Source organism: Podarcis tiliguerta (assembly GCF_965153285.1).
Source record: "Podarcis tiliguerta genome assembly, chromosome: 7".
Lineage (NCBI taxonomy): Eukaryota > Metazoa > Chordata > Lepidosauria > Squamata > Lacertidae > Podarcis > Podarcis tiliguerta.
This window is the reverse complement of record NC_139540.1, coordinates 72,409,536-72,436,082: the sequence shown is the minus strand read 5'-3', so window position 1 is coordinate 72,436,082 and position 26,547 is coordinate 72,409,536. Positions and strand designations below refer to the sequence as shown.

At 42.3% G+C, this 26,547-nt stretch overlaps 1 protein-coding gene across 3 annotated transcripts in view; it reads right to left on the bottom strand.

Annotated features, from left to right (window-relative positions):
- The window catches only part of CDH18 (cadherin 18), a 621,618-nt gene that overhangs the window by 429,450 nt on the left and 165,621 nt on the right, over positions 1-26,547 (bottom strand). For 2 of the 3 annotated variants that reach the window (XM_083449420.1, XM_083449424.1), the window contains exon 2: positions 8,036-8,108. The gene's annotated coding sequence lies outside the window, so the exon portion shown is untranslated. The remainder of the gene's footprint in view (positions 1-8,035; positions 8,109-26,547) is intronic. The other variant, XM_083449423.1, reaches the window with a different exon arrangement.

The window sequence follows — 26,547 nt, the reverse complement described above, 5'->3', positions numbered from 1 at the left end:
TTACATTATATTGTTATTAGTAATTTTAGACTCTATCTAGAACGTCAGCATGCTGCTGCTTTTATGCAATTTTAGGCTTTCTGTTATGTTCATTGTAGCACTCTTCAGGCAATCCACTCACTTGTAAAACCAACACATGAATTAAGAGACTGAGGATGAGAGCATTAATCTCTGCTGCCTTCTATTACCCCATCCTCCATGACTTGGAGGATGAACTTCTGAAACAAGGGGAGCTCTTTCCATGATTTATAATCCTGATATTCCTGGGTTCCAAACTGGGTGGGGAGGTGTATCTGCAAGTACAAAAGGTTTCCCTCTTCAGCAGTTTACCTTCCAATTAATACAGTGGTACCTTGGGTTAAGAACTTAATTCGTTCTGGAGGTCCGTTCTAACTGAAACTGTTCTTAACCTGAGGTACCACTTTAGCTAATGGGGCCTCCCGATGACGCCACACCACCTCTGTGTGATATCTGTTCTCATCCTGAAGCAAAGTTCTTAACCTGAGGTACCTGAGGTAACCTGGGTTAGCAGAGTATGTAACCTGAAGCATCTGTAACCTGAAGCATCTGTAACCCGAGGTACCATTCTAGAGGATAATGTGATGGGGGAGGATCTTAATGTGCTTATCTCTGTTCACATCTTGGTTTTATACAGTAGATTAGAATGCCTGAAGGCTTCTTAGATGAACCCTGAGTCATATCACTCAACCTAATGGTATAGCCAGCCATAGGTGTGTGCTCCAGTTACCTGGAAAACTGGACCAGTGCTACCTGTTTTGCAGCAGTTTCAACAATGAACATAGTGTGGAAAAATGCTGAGCATTGTCTTTGTTGCCTTTGGAAGGCAACACTTCCCCACTCCTTTGAACCCTCTCTTCAAAGTTCATAGAATCATAGAATCATAGAGTTGGAAGAGACCACAAGCGCCATCGAGTCCAACCCCCTGCCAAGCAGGAAACAGCATCAGAGCACTGATGGTGACACTCCATTTAAACTCAGCCTGGCTGAAAGAGTTTTGTGTGTGATAAATATATGGCAAAGCTCTTCTAATCTCACCTTTCTTTACGAGTGCTCTTATAAATACATTATAGCAATGGAGGAGCCCAACCCTGATGCTTATGCTAAATTATATTCATGAACAACATCACAGAGAGGCGGTTCTGTACAATGTAATGAGAGATATGGAATTCTGTATTAACAGCTTTCAGCATGCTTTAATGAGCAAGGTTGTGTTGTTGATTTAAGTGCTTAAAGTCCATGCACAACAAATCATGCAATCAGCTTGCACAAAACTGTCTCTGCATGTGGCATAGGAGTTAATCACTTGAGGCTCAATCAGGACAAAATAGAGGCACAACTAATCAATATACAGCTAATGCTGGATTTAGGTAACAGCATGTTATGGATGGAATTCCATTAAAGGATCCATCTAAAGGATCAAGTTTGCAATTTGGGGGTACCGTTTGACCCCCTATAACTGCTGAAAGGCCAGATGGCTGTTTTGACCAGGATAGACTGTGCTTAGCATCAGCTGGTGTGCCAGCTGGGCCAAGAAAGCAGATGTGGCTACAGTGATCCATGCCTTATTTACCTGTAATTTGGAATACTACAATGTGCTCTACATGGGACTGCTCCTGAAGGGTAATCAAAAGCTTCAGCTTGAGCAGACTGTTTTAGGCAGGTGCTTTATGGACCGTACAACACCAGTCTAGAATCATCTACACTGGCTTCCAATTTGTTCCAAAGCACAATTCAAGGAGCCGGTTCTCACCTATAACTGAGTCGGGGCCAGAATAACTGGAAGAACTTCTCCTCCCTTGTAAACCTGTCCAAAATTCATGGTCATCATTAGAGGCACCTGATGTGTGACTCCTCCACCCTCCCACCAAGAGAGGCTAGGTTGGTTCATACTTGGGACCGGGTATTTTCTACAGTAGGGCTCTGATTGTGAAATCAGATTAGTCCCATCTTTGCCTAGCTTTAGGCAGGCTGTAAACACTGCTTTGGTGCATCTGTCTCTTGAAGAGTTTTAAATTCCATTCTGAGAATTGTTTGAATGATGGTTCTGGTGGTTTTTATATTGTTTTGTTTTGTTTTTAATCATTGTGTATACTCTTGAGAGGGGAAAGGCAATTCATAAACACATTCAATACATGCTTTAAAAAGGGTTTGAAGTCAGCATGATCAGCAGCTGCCATGGAGGTGGTTGTGGGGATTAGGTTAATAATCAACTATAGACATCACATATTGGTAATAATTTCATGCTACATCTGACATAGAAGTTCCCCTCAGCCCACCGCTCTTCTTTCCCTAGGAAACCCAATTTCTTTCTATATTGTATTCTATACCTATCGATTCTGCCTCTGATTCATACAAGTAACTGGTGTATACCAATAAACTATCATGGATTCTTCCAAAGAATTCTAAGAATTGTTTAAAGAAGGTGTTGAGAAGTCTTTGTGAAAGTCTCCTAATCCTCTCCACAGATCTGCAGTGCCCAGATTCTTCAGGGCAGGGGAATAACAGACAAATTTAAGTCTGTGGAGAAAATAAGTTCTGTGTTCTTTTCTAGCTCATCATAGACCATAACTGAGTAAACAATTGTTTAATATGCCTTCCTTCCTCAAGGTAATTGGCAAATGCCAACACCACCTAATAATTCCCCGCCATTTGAGCAATTGGCTCTGAAATTTATTTTAACTTCTTTCCTTATTTGTTCTCATAATCATAGAGCCTAGAAATTTAAATTCATGCGCTTTCCGCAGTGGTTCATTTTCTAAATTGAAGGTGTTCCTTCTTGCCTTGTTGTTCCCACAACTCCTATAATCCGTCTTGTCTGTATCGATCGATCTCTCTTCTAATAACATCTTCTACCTGCTTGGAAGCTCTTGCAATTCCTGTTTCTCTACACTGCATAGTGCAATGTCATCTGTAAATATCACTTTCTGTGATGCATTTGTTTAGATCTGTGAGGTTAGCCCATTTATCACTGTGATGAACAGACAAAGACTTAGTGATGATCCTTTTATGGACTCTTACTTGATCTGAGAACATCCTGAACTTACCACATCCGGGTTCAGAATACCAATGAACTCTCACTATGAACAATCTGCCTCAGTGTGAAATGTGCTGTAACTCAGTGGCAGAGAACTTTATGTGCATGCATAAGTTCCCAGGTTCATTCACCAGTTTGGTTGGGAAGAACCCTTTTTTGAAAACGTGGAAAGCTGCAGACAATACTGAGCTAGATGGCCTGATCCAACCTATTCAATGTAAGGCTGCTTCCTGGGATCCTACTTGTTGCTGGGATCCACCCATCTCAAGAGACAATGGAGCTTGCCACCAGGGGTGAAGTCAAACCACTGCATTAGCAGCACTGAAGTGATGTCCCTGGGGTGCAAACCTAGGCAGTGTGTATGGAGGTCCAAAGCTGGCTGGATGACAATACCCCCTCTTGGCTTCACTGGTGTGGTCCAAAGGAAAGCAGAGCAATATGTTTGGCACCAGCTGCAGGAGTTGCCAGAAGAAGGTGTATGAGACACCATCCAACCATCTTAGGGACTCCACTCCAGATTTATGTAATGCTTACTCCTTAGCCTTTTCTTTCCCCAAAGATGCCCTGCAAGGCAGCGGAGGTTTAGGAGCAGAGTATTTCTTCTCCTAGATGGGTTACCTAGCCAGGTTGAGGAGCCCCACCTGCCACTCCCTTCCCTCTACAGTTTGCACAGAAACCGCCTTCTTGACCATTGGACAAGCTATTGAACTCATACACTCAATCTGCTGCAGCCTGTCTGCATGCTGTGAGTCAGAAGAGGGGAAGTACACTGTTACATAATGCAGCTGAAATAACAGTTATTGTATTCTCCAGCTATTGTCATAGGATTCAACGAGCCAAAGGCAGAAAATCCAGCAGGAGCAGCCTGCAATGTAGCCCAAGATCTCAATATCACACTTGTGGGGAGCAGCATTCCCATAGACAGGCTCTCTTCTCACTGTGAATACACCATAGTAAACTTTACTTTTTTTCTGAAGTGGAGTGAGATAATAAAAACTCAAAAGACAGTGAGAGGTCACAAAATTATTACCGGGGGGTGGGGTGGGGTAGACACATCAACAACACACATTCTTCACCATAATTTCTATTCAAGACACTCTTCAGGAAGTGTGATGTTGGCACATCCACTTTTACACAGCAATTGGACCAGCAATTATAGGAGGACGAATTGAATTCTCTCAGCATTCCAACGATAATACTCAGTTTCTTTGAAAATGCAATCACCACAGAAGAGATGTGCTATCTCGACAGACAACGTCTAGAAATGAGTAGCTAACATTGCTGCATTTGCTGCTACCTATGACACTTAATTTCTAGAAAAAAGTACTCTTGTTGGGTTCAAGTCTGTCTGGAGATGCCAACCTTACATTCTTCTCTGCAGTTCCAGATACATGGGGACTCTCTACAGCAGTGAAATAAATCAATTTTGTGCTTACTGGGGGCTGGGGAGTGCATATAACCTATTGTTACTTTACTTGGCTCAATCCACATTACACATTTAAAGCAGTATTATACCACTTTAAACAGTTGTGGCTTCCCCCAAAGAATCCTGGGGACTGTAGTTTGTAAAGCTACAGTTCTCAGAGTTCTTTGGGGAGAGGAATTGTCAGAGAATTTTAGCTCCATAAGGGGAACGGGAGTGGCGCTGTGGGTTAAACCACTGTGCCGCTTGGGCTTGCCGATCGAAAGGTCGGCGATTCGAATCCCCATGACGGGGTGAGCTCCTGTTGTTTGGTCCCAAATCCTGCCAACCTAGCAGTTCAAAAGTATGCCAGTGCAAGTAGATAAATAGGTACCACTCCGGAAGGAAGGTACAAAGCATTTCCATGCGCTGCTCTGGTTTCACCAGAAGCGGCTTAGTCATGCTGGCCACATGACCCAGAAAAATTGTCTGCAGAAGAGGACAAATGCCAGCTCCCTCAGCCTTTAAAGGGAGATGAGCGCCGCAACCCCAGAGTCCTTCACGACTGGACTTAATTGTCAGGGGTCCCTTTACCTTTAAGGGGAATGCAGTCTCCTAACCATTCTTGGTACCTTTAACAAACCATAGTTCCCAGGATTAACCAAGACTGTTTAAATGTACACTCCAGGTGCAGCACATGCTCCACAGTGAAGACCTGTCAGATCATTGGGAAAGGCCTGATAAGCCCCAGTAAACAACAACAATTTTATTATTTGTACTCCACTCATCTGGCTGGGTTTCCCCAGCCACTCTGAGGAAGCTAACCTTCCCACTCCTTGGTAGTTGGATTTACTGTATAGAATCACATTACCTCTACTCTCCCATTATGATGTAATTGTTTTAAAAGAAAACCATGTTTTTATCTGAAGGTACACTAGCTGGAGCTAAGCAGGTCTAAGCCTACTCATTGCCTAGATGGGTGAATAGCATCTGGGTGATCATACATGTATGCCACCTTGGAACCCATGATAGAAGAAAAGCAGGATAAGGAAGGAAGGGAATAAAAGTTTCAGCATGACCCACTTTCCTTTCCTCAGCCACTAAACCTTCAATAAACCCATGATGCTCTGCAAACCATTAGCTTGTGCCCTGGAGCCCTGGAGCAAAACAAGGCTGGCTGGATTAAACTACGGGTCCATCACAGTCCTCCCACTCCCAATGTAAAGTTTGGCTAGAAGCATCACAGTAAGTGCATCCACACTATGCACATGTGATGGAGGACTAGAAGAGGAGAAGTCAAAGGGCTCCACTATATGCAGTGGGGGAATCTCTCCTAAGTTCCAATGTGTCCGCACATGGAGATCAACATACATGCAGGAATTAATCATGTTGCTAGCTAAGGCCATCCCTTACCACCAGGCAGTGCGACAATCTGATTAAAGAGTGACAAATGGTCAGTCATTTAGTTCATTCATTCTCACTATATATATTTTTATCATTTTGATTTTCCATCTTAGGCCCTCTCTACTGTTTTCTTTGTTTTTCTTTTCGTCTTGGGAATGGCTAGGAAGTTCAAAAGATAAATGTGAAAGAAGTGTCAATTTAATACAGATCTTACTGCATTACAACTAATACACTCCCCCCCACTGCCCCTGTTTCAGAAGGAGGCTGGTGGGGTGGGTTGTCAGGAAAGAGATGAAATACATCATCACTGCATGTGAAACCAAGGAGCACCTGGGAGCCACAATGTTTTGGTGCCTCTTGGTATTGCTGATCAACAGTTAACAAAAAAACAGCATTGAAGGGGGCATTTGACTGAATGAATGAAGATCAGGAACCTTATGCTATCAGAGTTCCTATTCACAAGGAGGTGGCTAAGCAGGCCCAGCCAGTTGGACTTAGAAGCCCCCTTCAGAATTAAAGTGGGTGAGGATGAGGACATTGTATTTGGAGCACTCTGTGTGTTCTTCCATCTCCCCTACAACAGGGCTAATCTTATAAGGAACCACAAATGTGTTCTTCCAAGTTCTGCCATGACTTTTTTTTGTCAAGTGAATTTCTGCAAGCCAGCACATCTAACAACAAAACTTTTTCTCCCCCTCTGGGGAGGAAAAGAACTTCCTTAAAATTTCTGCATAAAACAATCTTTTATTTTTACTTTGAATCCCAATTCTTTATTTGCACTCCCGAGTGGCAAGGGAGCAAATTTACCCCAAACAAGAGAAATAGTGAGATTTCTTCTCTCTCTTTTTCAGTGTACTATATGTTATGCTTTTGAGCTTCTTTCTTTCATTTCTGCCTTTGACTAGAAAAAGAGAGCCTCTGAATTGGGAAATGCTGGATTTGAATCCTGAGACGCTTAGCTTTTCACAGATTGCCTGTATGCTGCAGGTGCTTGCAAGCTCTTTGCTGGCATTTGTTCTGTAGCCCTTTCCAAAACACCTGAATGCTGTCACAGCTCTGTGCTTCTAGATAGGCTTAAGCACAGTTTTAAACAGCACTGTACTCCAGCAGACAAAAGCTAGTGTTTGCTTATATGCAAGAGCTTCACTCGATTAAAAATGTGGATGGGGTCAATCTCACGGCCAAAGCTAGATATGACCAGATGACATACCCATCAACTGTTCTGCTTTGAGTGGGACACTCCTGCTTCTGATTGGAACCCAGGATGCACCAATGAGAGCACAGCCCCAAAATATCCCCGTATTCCAGTCACCTGGATCCCACAAGCACATAGCTCCAAAAGACATGCATTCTGATTTTCCTCTACCGGATGTTGGAAGGTTTACGTTTATCTGTAACTGGGATCTCTTCTGGGTTTTGATTATTTAACAACTAGCCCCAAAGAATTGCTTTGAAAAACTTGGAAGATAACTCTGGGGAGGCAAAGTTAACCCTCCCACCACACAACTTCTCAAACCTAAATCACTTAAACTTTAAAAAAATATCTGCCGCCATTGTGACCGTGTGCCTGCAGCACACTCAGTCTCTCCAAGACCAGCTTTTTTTTTTATTTTGCAAAAACAGGGGAGTTTTCAAACATCTGGCAGGCCATAACACATTACTGGTGAGTTTCATATAACACAGCAGGACACACTGTGCAGACCTGGTTATCGGTATACCTGTTTAGATTTATCAACTTTCTTTCCTTCTAAGAATGCCACATTAAAATTAAACCTGTTCCCTGTATTGGGGAAACCTTTTGCTTGGCATTTAGAAGAAATATCATTCTTTCTTACTGCATGAAATAGAGCTTTAGCTTCAAGTGTTTTATCCATAATTGGAGGAAGGAGTCTGATGGGGGGGGGGATGATAAAATATATCAAAGTATCAGATAACTCTCCCTATCCCATGATATTCTCAAACAGTATCGAGTATACTTTTAATATTTATGGAGAAGAACAAGCAGTTAGATAAATAATGAAAACAGAGGAATGCTCTCTTTTTTTGTATTGCACAGTGATCTCCATCTTAAAAGCAAGCACCTCTAAAAGAAAGGGACATGGATGTGACAAGAATTCTGACATTCCTCATGTAAAATTAATAGCAACATTGGGAAGAATAAAAAGAAATCCTACCTTTTGAATGCTGCTGTAAATTTTAAAGTAGCTTCTCCTGTTACGAAATGTCTTCTCATTCAATCTTTTTCTTCTGAAATAAAAATATAGAAATGATTTCGTTTGCATGATATCTTCATTCATACTTGAAATACCCAGTCCAGGCCCCCTCATTTGTGAATGTGCAGTCTAAATACATTTACACTAGGACTGGGCAATATCTGGTTTTTCAATATCACAATATATCACCAACTAAGCATCATAATATCTCGATATATCACAATATATATATCCACGGCAGTGGAGGGCCTCGCCGGCCTCCCTGTGGGGGAGAAGGATCCCATCTTGCATTCCCATGGAAGCAGAGGGCTTTGCTGGGCATCCCAGTGGTGGAGGGACTCCCAGGAATCCCTGCGGCAGAGGGCTTCATACCCACAGTGGTGGAGGGCCTCACCGGGTCTTCCTGCAGCAGCAGAGGCCCCACTGTGCCTGCCCTTGGAAGTGGAGGGTCTCCAATAAACAAACAAACAAACTTCCTTTTTAATATGGTAAAGGTAAAGGTACCCCTGCCCGTACGGGCCAGTCTTGACAGACTCTAGGGTTGTGCGCCCATCTCACTCAAAGAGGCCAGGGGCCAGCGCTGTCCGGAGACACTTCCGGGTAACGTGGCCAGCGTGACATCGCTGCTCTGGCGAGCCAGAGCCACACACGGAAACGCCGTTTACCTTCCCGCTAGTAAGTGGTCCCTATTTATCTACTTGCACCCGAGAGTGCTTTCGAACTGCTAGGTTGGCAGGCGCTGGGACCGAACAACGGGAGCGCACCCCGTCGCGGGGATTCGAACCGCCAGCCTTTCGATCGGCAAGCCCTAGGCGCTGAGGCTTTTACCCACAGCGCCATCCGCGTCCCTTTTTTAATATGGAGAAAAGCTATTTAGGGGGGAAATAAAAACAACAACACTTTCTCCTTTTTTTTTTTTTTTTAACCAGTTGGGGTGAGTGTGAAAAAAGCACTTTCCAATTCTTTGCTTACGTTCCTTGTCTGAGTTTTTGAAAGCAGGAAGTTCTACTGAAAGAGTTGGTTTATGTGCATGCAAGTGGTTAAAATTGGCCGAGGAAAGGAGCAAGAAACATATTGTTGAAGCTGAAAGGGTTTGCTGGTTTGTGTGAGGGCTTATGTCATTTCTTATCTGTTAGGAGGGAGGAGAGAGAGAGAGCAAAGTATCTGCAAAGTATCCACAAAGTATCTGTTCAGCTGTCAAGTCTCAACCTTTTGTTCACCAGTATATAGTGGTACCTCGGGTTACAGACACTTCAGGTTACATACGCTTCAGGTTACAGACTCCGCTAACCCACAAATATTACCTCGAGTTAAGAATTTTGCTTCAGGATAAGAACAGAAATTGTGCAATGGCAGGAGGCCCCATTAGCTAAAGTGGTACCTCAGGTTAAGAACAGTTTCAGGTTAAGAACGGACCTCTGGAATGAATTAAGTACTTAACCCGAGGTACCACTGTATTGCCTTGCTGAAACACTTATCACAATGATATTTCAATACCAGGATTCAACTGTATGGGAGCTTATCTCACAACCCTAATTCACACAAAACCATAAAAGACAATAATCCGAACTTCACCGTCACACCAAGGAAGTTAGCATGTATCACAAATGCAAATCACATTACATAGGAGCCTTCTTCAGAAGAACACCAACCATATTTCCCCAAGATGAGGTTGGGTGGATAGCAGGACTGTTCCAAGTGGTCTCGTCTCCACATCATACCTGAAACACAGTTCCTCATCCCTCCTCTCCCTTTCATCTGTATAGCATGGATATCTCTCAGATGCCCCCCCCCCTCATTATCACCCAGTGCTGAATGGGGATCTGAACTTTTGTTCTCTCAATCTTAGAATGGTCCTGCAGCCACAATATCATGCTGGTTCTCCGAATGGAGCCAACAAATTTTTTTCTCCTGGGGCAGACAGTAGTTTTGGGGTACAATTTCATGAGCCAGCACCAAACAAACTTACTATCTTCTTTTTCTATATATATATATATATATTCACAATGCATTTTGCAATGCACCCACAGATTTCATGTACAGTTTCAGACCCTCCAAATGCCCCTATTTTCCATGGACAGTCCCAGATTCAAAGAAGTCATCCCGGTTTCTGATTTGATGCTGGAATGCCCCCCTTTTCCTTAGGACATCTCTATTTTCATTGGGGAAATGTTGGAGCGTATGGAGTTGTCTGACCCCCAAACCAAGGAAATAAGTAACCTATACATCCTTTAGAGGACATCTGAAGTCAGCTATGTGTGTGCTGGCATTATCAGGGGTATAAAAAGAGAAGCATGAAGTTATATTGAAATACAGAGGGAAGCTCCTACAGGAAAAAGAACTGGGGGGGGGGGGTGATTCAAAACATAGCCATGCCATTCCCATACACTTCGTGCAGATAAAAGAGACAGAACCCATACCATTACTTCCAAAGTTGCTATAGTTTTGACTCCATAATTGGAGAAGTTTGTGCTGTAGTAGAACTGTGTTATTGCCACCTTGCATATTGAAACCTTGAAACTATCATCCACACATTTTAGCCATCGGAGTACTTTGCTTCTGGTGTGTCCTTGGTAGGGCAAAACATAAAGAGGGAACTCTCCTATAGATTGGAGCATTCATATTTATGTTTATATAGACACAGTTCAAGCTTAGCTGGCATGAGAAAAAACTCTTCGATTTTGAGGATGAAGTATAAAAAGCAGATTTAAATCCATACTCTCTTCTAGCTGGAAGCAATTGGATGATCAGAATCAGTGCAGTATCAATCTGGCTGCAGAACAATTTTTCTTCAAGGGGGTGGGAAAAGGTGGTACCTGGTTTTGTCTGAAACTACTGGCATTGAGTTGTACTTCAAACTTTTCATTAGGCACAACACATCAGGCAGTATTTTCCACCCAAACTCCAATAAACCTACTTTTTAAAATAAATCAAAGTTATTTTTCCTCGTTGCACTTATCTGAATTCTTTTTTTAAAAAATACAAAACTAAAAAACTCTGCTGTCTGTTGATTATTGATCGAGGCACCTCATAAATACTTAGGCTTGTTAAATGTCTATGCAGCTCACTGACAGAGTTCTTAAATGCAGGCCTGGGGCTGAAGCAAGCTTTCTCTTTAAGCTGAGGGAAGGGGAATTTCAGAGGCTGTGTTGGGCTTAAGAGGACAACACACTGTTAATTCAATCTGGCTGTTTACAACAAAGTCATAACAGTATGACACTCTGTGTAGAGAGTGTGAGAGTGAGCGACAAGTCATTCCATAGGGAGTCTGCTAAGCACTTTGGCCACTCTGCCTACAGCTAGCCCATAACCAAACAAATGTTGTGTTTGGTGCGTCCAGTATACTGAGCCACTACTTTCTGGACCACACAAACAGAAGCATCCAGCAGCCTGCTTCTATTATTACATACCCCTCAACTGCCCTGATTTTCCCAGGACATCCGGGAATTACTGAAGCCCTCCTGGTTTCTGATTGGATCCTGGAATGTCTTATTTCCCCCATCCAATGCTGCCATAATGCTCAGGGAAGAGAACGAGGCGACACTTGCAGCCAGTGCTGGGGCTTGCAGTGGTGCCATGTCAACTAGTGGTCCCGAGTCAACTAGCTCCCACAAGAGCTTGGTATCGAAAGACACACGTCCTCATTTTCGTCAGCAGAGTATTGGAGGGTATGTTGCTATGATTAGTCAATCTAGTTGTCACTTTATGCCAAAGCCTCAAGCTGACACACAATGGAATAGTAACAAAACATCCAATGCATTGGAAGAGCAATCAAAAGGAGAAAATGCAACAGTGAACCAGCTGCAGACACAACACACACAAATGCACTGTATCATCATCATCACTAAACTTACGGCGGTTCATCAGATTTGCATGAGTCCTGAATCTCAAGCTGAAATGGTCCACTTTGGAAAGTTTCAGTGCTTGTCCAGACTGAAGTAAGTTCTCACCAAAGCTCCCTGAGATGCAGCAGGAACCTCCAAAATGAATTTAGGAATATTTGGGGCAGTTTTGGATTTATTATGTTCTTCTAATCTAAGCCAATCTGATGCATTCTCACTGGAATGAGAATGATCACATGAATAGAAGGGGGAGGAGGAGGAGGAGGAGGAGGAGTTTGGACTTGATATCCTGCCTTTCACTCCCCTTAAGGAGTCTCAAAACGGCTAATAGTCTCCTTTCCCTTCCTCCCCCACAACAAACACTCTGTGAGGTGAGTGAGGGTGAGAGACTTCACAGAAGTGTGACCAGCAGCTGCATGTGGAGGAGCAGGGAAGCAAACCTGGTTCACCAAATGATGAGTCCACTGCTCTTAACCACTACACCACACTGGCTCCCAGGAGACACAGCTGGAATTTTGTTTTTTTGTGTTTTTTTTAAATAATTTTTATTAGCCGACCAACCAAATCAAATCAAATCACATCACATAAATTCCGAATTACAAAGCCGAATTTAAAATTTTTGTTGAGGGGACCCATATTTCAAGTTCCGAAGGGGGATTCCGATCATCTTCTTGCTACTGCGTTAATATCCAAATCAGTCCAAATAATGTTCATAATTCTATCCAGTCTTATCTTGCTGTTTCCACATCTCATCTTGTTCGTATATTTTTTTTATTTTTTTATTTATGATCTCTTCTGATAATCTCCTTAAGCAGATAAGCACCAATTATAATCCTGTGTGAATTTTTCCATACGTCCAATCCTCATATCAAGATGGTTTCCATATATCATCGCTTTCATAAATAACATCGCTCTTTCCATCATTAATCTCGCAAATCTGTCGCTCTTAAGTCCCTCTGAGGAGTCTCACCCACAATATAAAAACAGCTCTGTTCCTCCTCCCAGACTTAAGTCCTCCGACAGAACTTGCCAACATGGCAACGGTATTTTTAACTGCGTCATTCCAAAGCTCTTATACTTTCCATGATCTTCTTGAAACATGCTTTGGTTAGAAAATTATCTCCACACAGTCATAAATCCACAGCTTAAGTCATTAAAACGGCATTTCTGACTTGGGGGGGGGGGGTCTTGGTTAATCACATAGAGGAAAGAAAGGAAAGTTTTTCCCCCTCCCCCATCCAGTCCCTTTGCCATACCGAGCCTTGGTGATCTTCTCATGATTTATTCTTGTTCCTCCGACCCGTCTTGTTTATCAGAGATCTCTTCAGTTAGCAGTCTTTACTCCCCCTCCTTCCTTGAAATATGTGCATTCGCTTCCTCCTAATTGTTTCTTTTGAAGTTATTGCAGTTAGAGGCGCGGATCAGAGACAGCGTCCAGGAGTGCCGAGATCCACAGGAGGGCTTTCTGCCTAGTGCCCCATCCCCACAAATTCGGGGGTGGTGTAGGGCACAGCAGGCAAGGGCAGCCCCCCCCCAACCTTGTGGGGGGGTAAGGAGGCTATTTACTCCCATCACAGCCTCCTAATTACCTCGTGTGGGTCGGAGAGATGTTATTGTCAGCCATCTTCCGATGCACCCCTAGTGGCCCCCACCGCTGGCATTTTGTTAACACTATGTTGTTGACACCCCGTCCTTTTGTCTTTAACTGGTTATCCAGCTTGGTGAGGCAGAGCTGGCGTGAGGAGTAACTATGTTATTTGCCCCTCCCACATACTCCATAAATTGCCAGAAGCACCCATGCAGAAGTGGGAACTGCTAAAATAAAATGTAGATGAACAATGGGAAAGTATTCTCAGAATACTATGTGACTGAGTGAAGAGGTTCTCAGGGGTGAAGGGTAATGTGCAGCTCTCCGTTCGTCAGACTATAACAAACTGGTTGCCTTGAAAAATTATGCTGCTGTGCTGGTTTCATATATTGCTCTCTGCCCTCATAACTGAGAAAACTGCATTTTCTCCTCTACCATGCCCATCTAGTCTGCTGCCTCTGCCGATATGTCAGAAATCATAATAACCCGAAGAAGAAAATGAGGATATACTGAGATTACTTCACATAGCCTGTGCAATAGTTGACAAGCATGGGGAATCCCAGAAGCATCACTATTGCCCAGAAAGCATGACCCCATCACTGACTGAGTTGGTTCCTGAGAGGCAACTCCCAGGGCATATGATAAAACCTTGCTGAACCTAGGCTGCTGTGGGCCTACTCAGTCCTAGATGAGAGGCTTCCTGGCAATGAAGCCAATGACCTATTTAGTTCAGCATCTCACAGTGGCCCACGAGATGCCTGTGGACCACCCACAAGCAGGACCCAAGCACAACAACACTCCCTTTCCATGGCTTCCAGAACCTGGTACTCAGAGCACTGCTGCTTCTGACTATGGAGACAGTGCATAGTCATTATGGCTAGTAGCCATTGATAGCATTATCGTCCTTGCTACCTTGAATTTTACTATGGTGCTGCCCTCAGTTCCATGGGCACCTTGAACTCCATATTAAGGAACAAAGTTGAGGTAGAAATGTACTTAAATACAATAAACAAGTGCAAAGTGCAACAAAATGGGTTCCTCCTAGTGAGTTGTCCATTTTCCAGGACACTGCATTCCAATTAGCTACCAGGCCTATATCCAGGCCTACCAGTTTTTATCCATAAAGCCGTATGGATAAACCGCAATACCTCAAGGACAGCGTCTCCCTGTAAACCGCAATACCTCAAGGACAGCGTCTCCCCATAAAAACCTACTTGAGATCATCATATGAGACCCTTCTCGATGTGCCTCCTCCATGAGACGTTTGAAGGGTGCCAATACGAGGAAGGGCTTTTCTGTAGTGGTTCCCCATCTGTGGAATGCTCTCCTCAGGGAAACTTGTCTAGCACCTTCATTCTACACCTGTAAGCGCCAAGTGAAAATGTTCCTCTTCAACCCAACCTTTGGCTGATTCACATCCTATAAATGTATTTGTGGGAGGGGGATTATTGGTTTGGTTTGTTCTTGCTTTTGTTAATAATTTTGTGTTTCTATCCAGTATTCTTATGCTGTGAACCACGCTGAGATCTTCAGATGAAGAAGAAGAAGAAGAAGAAGAAGAAGAAGAAGAAGAAGAGGAGGAGGAGTTTGGATTTGATATCCCGCTTTATCACTACCTGAAGGAGTCCCAAAGCGGCTAACATTCTGCTTTCCCTTCCTTCCCCACAACAAACGCTCTTTGAGGTGAGTGGGGCTGAGAGACTTCAAAGAAGTGTGACTAGCGCAAGGTCACCCAGCAGCTGCATGTGGAGGAGCGGAGATGCGAACCCGATTTACCAGACTTCAAGTCTACCGCCCTTAACCACTACACCACACTGGCTCTCAGATGAAGGTCAGTATATTAATTTAAATAATAATAATAATAATAATTAATTACCCCTCTCTCCTGCTTTACCATCCCCTGCTGTCAGTCAGAGTGTTCCATTGTCACTAAAAAATGCTGTTTTATTTTTATTTCCCCCCTTGATTTTTTTCTACTTTGTGTACTTTTGCAAACCTTGGGGCACCACAGTCTGCTGACACCCCCCCCCCTTCATACCTATTTTGTCTTATATGGGCACTGACACTCTGAGGATTGGTACACAGGATGAATAAAAGTATACTAACCTAGAATTGCAAGGAGGATGCTCACACATTGTCCTGGAAGCTGAGAAAATGCACATTATATATTTTCAAGGAAGCATAGTTGTGAGCCCCCGATCTCTGGGAAGGGGTCCCATTGTGTTTGTTATGTACTGAGTTGAATAGGATCCAAACTGCAGCAGTCTGATTGGTCCTAGAGCAATAGGATCCAAAATGCAGCAGTCTGATTGGTCCTAGAACAATGCAGCAGTATGATTGGTTGGCAGGAACCACCCAATCATGCTCCAGATAGAAGTGAATCCACAACCTGATTGGCTTACAGTAGAAGTCCGGAATTAGCCAATCATGTGCAGCCCATTGTGTAAATAATGTATATGAAGCAGATACTTTGAGGGGACATTCCTTTATTCCTGCTCACCACTATGAGCTGAATAAAGAGCATGAAATCACTTTGCGACTCTGAGTATATTTCAGTGTTCCAACTACCCCTTTCCACTGTCATCAGGATGTGATCTTTCAGCTCTAAGTTGTAGGCAAGTTAAATATAGACTCGTTGAACATGAAGAATGCTGCATGTAGATGAGGCTACATTTCCTAAGGACGATCATTTAAAGTGACAAAGGCTTAATCTAAAACACACTTTTACTAAAGTATTGGGAAATATGGAATAGATCCAAGAGATAATTAGCACTTGAGCTTTCCTCTGGAAGAGACCTCTTAAAAAAAAAAAAAAAGGAAAGGTAATCTTTGCTTCTTTTCTATGTAACCCTTAGAGCCTTTAATCTCTGCACATCACATAGTTTCCTGAATCTTGCTGTAGGATGTTTAAGCTGAAGGCCATCATGTTCAGAGAAAGGGCAGTTTCATCTCAGTACTTTTTACAAATCCCACGGATATCTTAAAAATACAAGTTAAATGAGAGGGGTTGGGAGGGGTGGTGAACCAGGCTTGCAATAATAAAATCCATCTGCTAGGCTGCAAATGCTATGCATGTGCACACATGCACACACACTCATGCATGTGCACATGCTAAGATTCTCAGAAGTCAGCCAAAATTAAGCAACTTCAAATCCCATTGATTTCAGTGGGAAAGTTACCATTTCCATTGAAATCAATAGGATATAAATATATTTACCATTTACCATCTTTTGTTGACCACTGGGATTACACTTTCCATTTTTAAGTTCGGAATAGAGTAGTTGCTTTGGAAGACGATAATCAGGCATCTGCACAACATGATCAGTCCAACGAAGTTGCTTCAATACTGGTGATCTTTGCTTCTGACAGTAGACAGGACAGGACACAGACATAGCAAACATGATGAAAGCAATGCCCTAGAGACCATTATACCCAACTCTACATTTCTGATCCAATGAGAAGATAAATGACTCAGCTAGTGATACACTTAATCTCACTGGTGTTGCTATGATAGCCTAGTGCACCTGACCCCATTATCCCAGAACATATTGATGTGGGCGATGTGGTAACTCAAGACGTGAGACCAAGCACTGTGTAATTTAACCCATTTTTCATATTACACCAACAAAAGCACCATGGACAGTTCTCTCAGCATTGCCTGGAAGGGAGCTTCCAAGAATGGATCTCCTTCTACAAGCATAGACCTTCATCTCCTCTCATGGAGAGGAAAGCCGCCATGTCATATGACGCCCTGGGATGTCTTAAATAACATTCATATGGAATCTACATTTATCGCACAGGTGAATATGTAGGAAATTTGCTCAGATGTTCACAGAAAACCTGACAGATTACAGCTAATGTTCTCATTTTAATGAATTATTCTAGCAAAATAGTATCCAAAATTGCTAATATAAAAATGAAACTGCTTGAAATGGGCATAGAAGAATTGCACTATAAATGAACTTGAACTTCCCATTTGCCCCTAAAATATATCTTCAAATGGTTGTGTACACACTCCAATGTGCTTTCACTGTTGGTTTAGGAAGTGGTGCACTTATTAATTTGTGCTTCATCCATTCATAGTTTCAGTCATTCAGTCATTCAGTGCCTCAAAGTTTGGAATCAAGTAAATTGCAGACAACAGTGATAGATCAAATAAATGAAAGCACCAAAAATCTATTCTTAAAGTAAAAATAGAAGAATAGTTATATTCAAGGTTAAATCACTAGGAGAATTACAGCTTTCAAAGAGAAAGCTGTTCAGGTCCCCATAATGTCAAGAAGACAACCATGATTCATGCTATGGGAACTCATAAATTCTGTTTGTTAGAGATTTCACTCATCTCTCACTGCCCTGCTTTTCTATAAATCATGATCAAAGTGACCTATAAAAAGAAGAAACCTCAGTAAATTATTTGATTATTATTATTTTAAAAATCCCAATAAAATTGAAGAGATTATATCAGCAAGTTTACATAGAAGAATCAAAATCAAAAATTCATAAGTACCTGGAACAGATCTAAAAGTGGATAAAGAGAGATCCTGTCCATGGGCCATTACGAAGTCAATATCAGCACTTTAAATTGAGGCTAGGAACAAATAGATAGCCAATGAAAGTTCAATAAGGCGCAAAATTGTTTGTTCTGATTAAGACCCTGGCAGCTGAGTTCTGGACCAATTTAAGCTTTGATGCTGTCTTCAGAGACAGCCCACACACATCCCGATGAGAATAGTACAGTGCTGTCTAACTTGGGAATGAAGAGCATCATCAGCAGATAAAGTAGCCAAAGCTGATTGGGGGGGGGGGGGTGGAAAACCTCACACATTCCAAGACACCACCAGACACACACTGTAGGTGAGATACTCCCATAGTGGTCCTTCAGAGAGAATAATGTCCCATTCACAAAAGGTTGTAGGCCTCTGTTCAAATAAGAATTCTCAACCAATAGCACACCCATCTTGTCAGAGTTAAGTTTCAGTTTGTTTATTAACATTTATTAACATTCATTGCCATTCATTGCAAAACTGATTTCAAACACAGGTTCATGATCCCTAAGCTCTCCTTAGGATCGGGAAATGGAAATGGAAGATATAATCTGAGTAATATGTGCGGGTGGTGCTGTGGGGACGTGGGCGGTGCTGTGGGCTAAACCACAGAGCCTAGGGCTTGCCAACCAGAAGGTCGTGATTCGAATCCCCAAGACAGGGTGAGCTCCCGTTGCTCAGTCCCAGCTCCTGCCAACCTAGCAGTTCAAAAGCACAAAGTGCAAGTAGATAAATAGGTAGTGCTGCTGTGGGAAGGTAAACGGCGTTTCCGTGCGCTGCCGTGGTTCGCCAGAAGTGGCTTAGTCATGCTGGCCACATGACCCGGAAGCTGTCTGTGGACAAACGTTGGCTCCCTCGGCCAGTAAAGCAAGATGAGCGCCGCAACCCCAGAGTCGTCCACGACTGGACTTAGTGGTCAGGGGTCCCTTTTCCTTTACCTTTAATATGTTCATACTGATAACACATCACCAAATCTTTGGCTCAGCTGCCTCCCTAAAAGAAGCACCTATTTTCTCCTTAAGTCATGGAGTTTTCAGTAGCCAAGAGCAAGGGTTGAGCACACCCAGTCAGCTTGAATTCTCCATTTCTCTCTGTGCTGAGGTTGAACTAGCTGAAAGGTATTCACAAATGAGGGAATCAGAGGTATATCCAGAGATGATCCTGTTAGAACTTAAGTGTTCAACTTGGCATGCATATAAATGTCTTTATGCACAAAGTATTTTGAAAATTGGTCATAGCCAGCTATGAAGGGTTTGGGTAACTCCCCCAAGGGCCTGATTGTAATAAGCTTCTCACCACCATTTAGCAGAATAAATTAGCAATTTGAAATGGGAAGATTAACAGGATGATACAGAAAATGCCTGCAGGGTCACATATCTTAGCGAGAGTAAAGGGGCCTGATTAGAAGACTAAGAAATAATACCTCTAAAAATAAATCATAAAGCTTACAGAATGTAACAGTTACCTTGGTTCTACAAAATGAGAAACAATACCTTCAACTGGTTTTTAAATGAAAGCAAGTTTAAAGGCACACATAATTATGCTTTAAAATTAATTTCTTCCCAGAAATTTTGCTGTTATTCTTCTTATTATGGACAGTTGGTCTAGCATGAATGCTCCCAACAACAAAAACATGATGGCTTGCAGTCCAATTAACATGATTTCTGTTGCCACTGATTATTTCTTTCTCCTGAAATCCAGTGGGTTTGCTCCCTCAGACTCAGCTAAACAACCCACCAGCTGTTTAACCAGTATACATATATTCTAGACAACTACATTTGAATGAAAATTCTTTGTACTTTCTTCTAAAAAGACCAATTGGTCTGAATGAAAGAATATGTTATCTCACTTGCTGTATGTTTTTTCGCAGTGAAATGTCTTGTTATTAAATTCTCCACAGACCCTTAGAGTTCAGGTACTTGTAACAGCTTCAATTTCTTGGCTCAGGTAACCTATTACTGAAAAAGGGTTCTAACATTTAAAACAATGTGGGAATAGCTGTTCTCATTAAATACTGTCAGTCAGTGTGGGGTGAGTTATTATGCAAAATACATATCAAGAACTGGACAGAAATCACAAAACCGACTTCAATTATAACCTCTGCTTGAGCCTATCAAAAAGCAACTTCCGGGAATGGAAAGATTTCAAGGGCAAATGTTATTTATATTCCACTTTTAAGACCAGGAGAGAGGATTAGTTATCAAATACTTTGTTAACCAACATTCTGGCATGTGCACAACTTCAGCAAATGGTCTTTAGACAATTGTGAGGCAATCCTGCCTCTAACTTCTAAAGGTCTTTAGACAATTGTGAGGCAATCCTGCCTCTAACTTCTAAAGGTCATCTTGGATTCCCTCCTCCTCTAGTAAGTGAGAAATACTATTCCCTAAGCACATGCAACTTCCATGCAGCATTGGTAGTAGTTTTTCTCCTTCCTCTTTCCCATGGGCTGCATCTTCCATGACTACTGCATCTGGTTGGTCTCCTCTTTTGACGGGGTAGGAAAGTGTCTTGAAGATGGCATGGTGGACTCATCCTATGGCTCTAGGAACCTGCATTCAATATGTATATCCACCACCATTTTGGTGCAGCCCTTCTTCCACTGATAGTGCCGGAATATGAAGCTGGCAGTGTATTTTGAATAGAATAAACGTACAATAGGCTGTTTCTAAATTGTACTCTGAATTCAACTCAGGAGCATGACTCATTGGAAAACTAGAAAATGTTTCACAGATTTTAGAAAAGAAAATGCCCAGATAACTCCTAGAATGTGGTCTTTCTTAGATCCCTTGTGCGCAATACAATTACACTGGAAGAGCTTCTCATTCTCCGTGCCAAGAAAGCACTGAAGTTCAGCTTTCACCATTCTAGACTGTTGCTTCATCTTGAAAACTGCATATCATAAACAGATCTGGCAACCAAAGCTCTTAGACACATAGCCCTGTCAGCCAGCAGACATGAATGATGGGGTTAATAAATGCCTCTGCTCCAAACGCTTTCTAAGAAGCAGAAGATGGAGCCAGAGTGCAAAGGCAGCAAAGCATAAAGGCTTCTACATCAATCCGAGCCAAGAGTGCTTTATGTTTCTGAATTCAAAACTATTGTATGGGCTGTTGTTCTTCTGTGTGTAACACTAAAACAAAATGAAAGCAACAGGAAAGCGCAACTGAAAATTGAAGTAATCCAGAACAGAAAACCAAAACAGAAGAACGAACAAAAGCACATGAACACATGAGTTAAGCTTCTTGCAGAATGTCAGGAGAGATGGAACCAAATATGCAGTCTTGGAGGAATGGCTGGTGACAGCTTTGAGAAACCCTTGAGAAGATGTCATTTAGTGGGTCCCTTCATGGATCTGTGAGGTTCCACTAGGCTTACCTGATGGTGAAACTAAGTTGTCCTTGAGTTGTGGAAAGGTGTCTAGAAGTCTTCAATTTTGTTTCCCCAAATACCTTCCAAATAGTGTCACTCTGGGGCATTATAGGGAATTAAAATGGTGGCCTGTTGCCAGGAAACAGTTGATAAAAAGGGTGAAAGCTGCCAACAGGTGCCAGGTGCTGACACCAGGCCTTCACTGAAGGGTGTTCTACTCCTGCAAAGTAACGACTAAGAAGCTGCTTCTTCTTGGGATGCCAATGCTTCAGAAACTGCAGGAAGGTTCACAAAAGATTCCCTGAGATCACCGGATCCAGACAATAGAAGATTATGTGAGCAGTAGACCCAAACACATTGGCAATTCCACATATCACACATTTAAAACACATTCCCCCAGCCCACACAAAAGAACCCTGGGAACTTTAATTTACTCTTCACAGAGCTACAATTACCAGTAGTTTTATCAAACCACAGTTCCCAGGATTAGTGGTGGTTTTGCATTGGTGAGTGTATTTTTTGGGTGTGTGTGTACATTAAATGTATGGTGTGTAAGCAGCCACTACCCAGCTGCCACATTCATCACTAGCTACTGCTTCTGAACAAACCTTAAGGGAAGCCCCATATAAGATGAAGAAGAATAGCCTAGTATTGAGGTTACCAATGGTTCCAGCTGGTGTATCAGCCAAGGGTGATGAAATATGTTCCTCAGGCCTTTGTCAGGAAAGATAATATGTTTGTGTGTGATGTTAGAAAAGGAAAGAGAGCAAACAGTCTGAGTAAACTCAAATATTTTAATTTTAAAACAGCTGTTGCTATTAAGTATCTGCATTCTCTTTACAGAAAGCATGCATGTCATCTGTCGCTTAAGACTTTTTGTCTTCTGAATTCATGCTGTTATGTTCAAGGAAACCCAGTCTATGTTAATTAAAATAATTTCATGTTGTGGAGTAGGCAGTAGAACCTTGCATACCTTGTTTTTATTCTTCGTTCTTGAAAATTAAGTGAATAGCAGCATCTGCTGCATTAGAAATAATTATTTGGTTTTTTGAAAAGGACAAAAGACGCCCACAATGCACAATGAAGAATGTTACATATTTGTGTTCCAGGAGTGTAATTACTTTTCCATAGTAGAACTCCACAAAAGCATTTAATTTTTTTCCATCCTCCTGAATTATTTCTCTCTATTAAGTTATATTTTACTCTTGCCACTTCATTAATTTTAGTAATTCTTCCAGTTTTTGAATTCCATGTACATTTTTACTCAGTTCTGAACGCTTTCAAGAATTTGAAAACCACAGAATATAGAATGTGTCTGGTGCTAGCCTAGCGTTAATTAGAAGCAACTAAATATTGGCTGCATTTGAACATAATGATAGACTATTTATTGTTATGGGAATGAGTGACAGCAAGCCACAGGTTTGCCCCTCCCTTTTCCTCCTCTGGCATGGCTGCAAGTAGATCAGAAGCTCACACTTCTATTTTTGATAAACTGCAGTTTATCCTTTACGTCCGAATCTGGACAAAGTCTGGTTTGCCTTAGCTACAATGTTGTTGTTGTTTTAATGAGCCAGTTTTAAGATTTGGTTTAAGGAAGAGGCTTGCTTCAACCAGCCATAGTTAAGATGAACCACAGTTTAGGGTGCAGGCATAATGCAAAACTGTGGTTTATCAAAAATGGAGGTAAAAACTTCCATTGGGTCCTTTGTGGCAGCATGAGAAGAAGAGTGGTACGCATGCCCAAGCTTCACTGGGGCTTATTCCCATAATGATCCTGTGTAGATTATCATTACGCCCAAACACTACCATATTCTATTGGGATATACCAAATTTTCATAATGTGAAGAGAGCATTGTGCCATTTTAGGGGTAGGCAAAATGTTATCTGAAAGAACTACAAACCTTTAGATAACATTCATTTCATTGGACAATGCCTGTGTGACATTTTAGACATCGTGTCTCTGTTGTAAAACCGTATTTCCACATTTCCAGGCTTCTGGCTCCATTTCTCTGTAACGTAAGTGTCATGGGTATGTTTTTTCCACAGCTACAGCTGCTTCATAGATATGGCTATTGCTGGACCAAGGCAACCTGTTCACAATCACTCATTCTCTTCGCTTGAGTATTTTAACACATTAATAGTTGGGATGCCCTTGAAAATGGTCCGGACTCTACAAAAAAGTAATTGTGGCCACCATGATGTTGAGCAACATAGCCTATCACAACCGCATATCATTGGTATTACAAGATCTGCACTGGTTGTCTGAATGCTACCAGGGCCAACTGAAGGTGTTGCTGCTGACATATAAAACCCAGAATGACTTGGGACTCCAATATCTGAAGAAGTACCTCTCTCTTTATCACCCTGACTAGGCACTGAGGTCTGCAAGAAAGGCCTTTCTGAATGTCCCACCAGTTGGACATTGGGTGTTGACTCAGGGTCTTTTATGTGGTGGCATATTGGTTACTGAACTCCATTCGGGACCAACATGGAGGGGTTCAGCTGACAATCTATCTGTTCACTAAGTATTTTGGGACTGGATGATCCGAGTAGCACATTTGTAGTTGCAGACTGCCTTTCTGTTGTTGTTTTGGCGTGGGTTATCATTTGAATTTGTTAAATTGCATTTTGATTATGAATTTCAATGTGTGCAAACTGTTCTAGAGTTGTTTATGATTAGGAATGGTATATAAATCAATTGAATAAATATTATGTTGATGTCCTCCCTCCAACCAGTGTGTCAGCTGAGTGAGAAAGACCTACAGAACTGAGACCATCAACTTTAATGTTTCATTCATTCTCTCTCTCTCTCTCTCTCTCTCTCTCACACACACACACACACACACACACACACACACACATATTGTGGGATCACACCATACAGAATTGGTTCCCACTTGGCTATAAAGGCACATCAAAAGGACCATAATCTGAATGATATGGTTGAAAAGGTGGCATAGTGTGAATTGGTATGTAGAGAATCCATTCTACCTAGGGACTTGGGGTTGGAGAGCATGAAGTCCAGGTCAAATAAAATCTAGTCCTGTAATTCTGTGATCATGCTCGGTTTTTCTTCTCCTCAAAATAGACCTATTAGGCTAGTTGAAGTAAATCTGAAAGGCATGGCCTCTACACTTGATGACAGGAGATAAAGATGGATTTGGGAGTCTAAGAAAAAGTTAGGCCTTGAGGGCGGAAAATCATATTGTGCAGCCTGTAAGATGCAGCCATTTTTCAAAATAGTTTTCCATACTTCGCTGACATGAATTATGTATTAATGTTTCCTGGTTTCATCACAAGGAGCATATGAATATTCACAAATTATTCTCTTGTGTAACCATGAATATGCATGGTCGAGCCAAGAATGGCAAAGTGTAGAACCTGATCATGAATATTTACATCCTATATAAAGTTAAACCGTGTCACTGGATGATATAGCACCTACTCTGAGATTCCTCTCTTGGTAGTAGGTGAAGTGCTGCAATATGCTAATGAAATAACCACCATTTGGCATGGAGTTTAGTGAGGAAATTCCCTCCTTCTTTATAGTCGCAAACCTTTCCCCACCAGAGAAAAAGGGATTATTGATTTCATTTTTCAGCTGAAAGCAAATAACTCTCTTATACAGCCATTTCTGCCACCACCTTCCATCCCACCATTCCAAGCCAAACAGAAATGTGACTCCAGGAAGGAAGGGGGGAAAGAGAGGATGTGTTCATATTACTGTTTTAAAAGACAGTGAAGTTATTTTCCCCTGATGTGTTTCAAATCACATGTGTTTGTTGCTGCACACATCATTGTGGTTGGAGGTGTTCCCAAGTTTCCTGCTTTCTGTCCACACCAGTGGGCAGAGAAAACGTGTAGATGTCTTCCTTTGCCTTACATTTTCAAATAAGATCAAATCTGGTTTGGGGGAGAACACATGAAAATGCAGTATTTCTCAATAAACTACATTATAGTGGGTAATGTCATATGCACAATGCTTCACAAAGCAACAGTGAGAGAGCACTGGATGCAGAGCAAATAGGAATGTGTATGCAGCAAGTAAATTAGTTTTTAGAGTACATAGAATCATAGAATTGTAGAGGTGGAAGCAGTGGCGTAGCGTGGGGGGTGCAGGGGGGGGCCGGCTGCACCGGGCGCAACATCTGGGGGTTAGGGTTAGGGGGCGCAAATCCACGGGTTAGGGAGCGCAAATTACTTGCCTTGCCCCGGGTGCTGACAACCCACGCTACGCCACTGGGTGGAAGGGACCATGAAGGCCATCTAGTCCAAACCCCTGCAATGCAGGAATCTTTTGCCCAACATGGGGCTGGAACCCACATCCCCATTATTAAAAGTCTCATACTCTACCAACTGAGTAATCCCAGGCTATAGCTAGTGGTCTGCATTTGCCTTTTTTCATTTCCAATTTTGATTCTCACAAAAGCAATGGCAGGCAAATTAGGCTGACCTGCCCAATGTCACTCAATGAGCTTCATGGCTGAGTGGGAATTTGGAGTCCTTCCAACATGCTACCTGCTACACCACAAATGTAGTGAACATTACTGACCTGATGAGCCACAAGTAGTGCACAAAGTCTGACTGTGGTTGAATTGTACCTTTCATTTGCAATAGTCTAGTCCTCCTTTTGTCATTGCAGTCATACCTCAGGTTACAGACGCTTCATAGAATCATAGAATCATAGAGTTGGAAGAGACCACAAGGGCCATCGAGTCCAACCCCCTGCCAAGCAGGAAACACCATCAGAGCACTCCTGACATATGGTTGTCAAGACTCTGCTTAAAGACCTCCAAAGAAGGAGACTCCACCACACTCCTTGGCAGCAAATTCCACCGTCGAACAGCTCTTACTGTCAGGAAGTTCTTCCTAATGTTTAGGTGGAATCTTCTTTCTTGTAGTTTGGATCCATTGCTCCGTGTCCGCTTCTCTGGAGCAGCAGAAAACAACCTTTCTCCCTCCTCTATGTGACATCCTTTTATATATTTGAACATGGCTATCATATCACCCCTTAACCTCCTCTTCTCCAGGCTAAACATGCCCAGCTCCCTTAGCGGTTCCTCATAAGGCATCGTTTCCAGGCCTTTGAGCATTTTGGTTGCCCTCCTCTGGACACGTTCCAGTTTG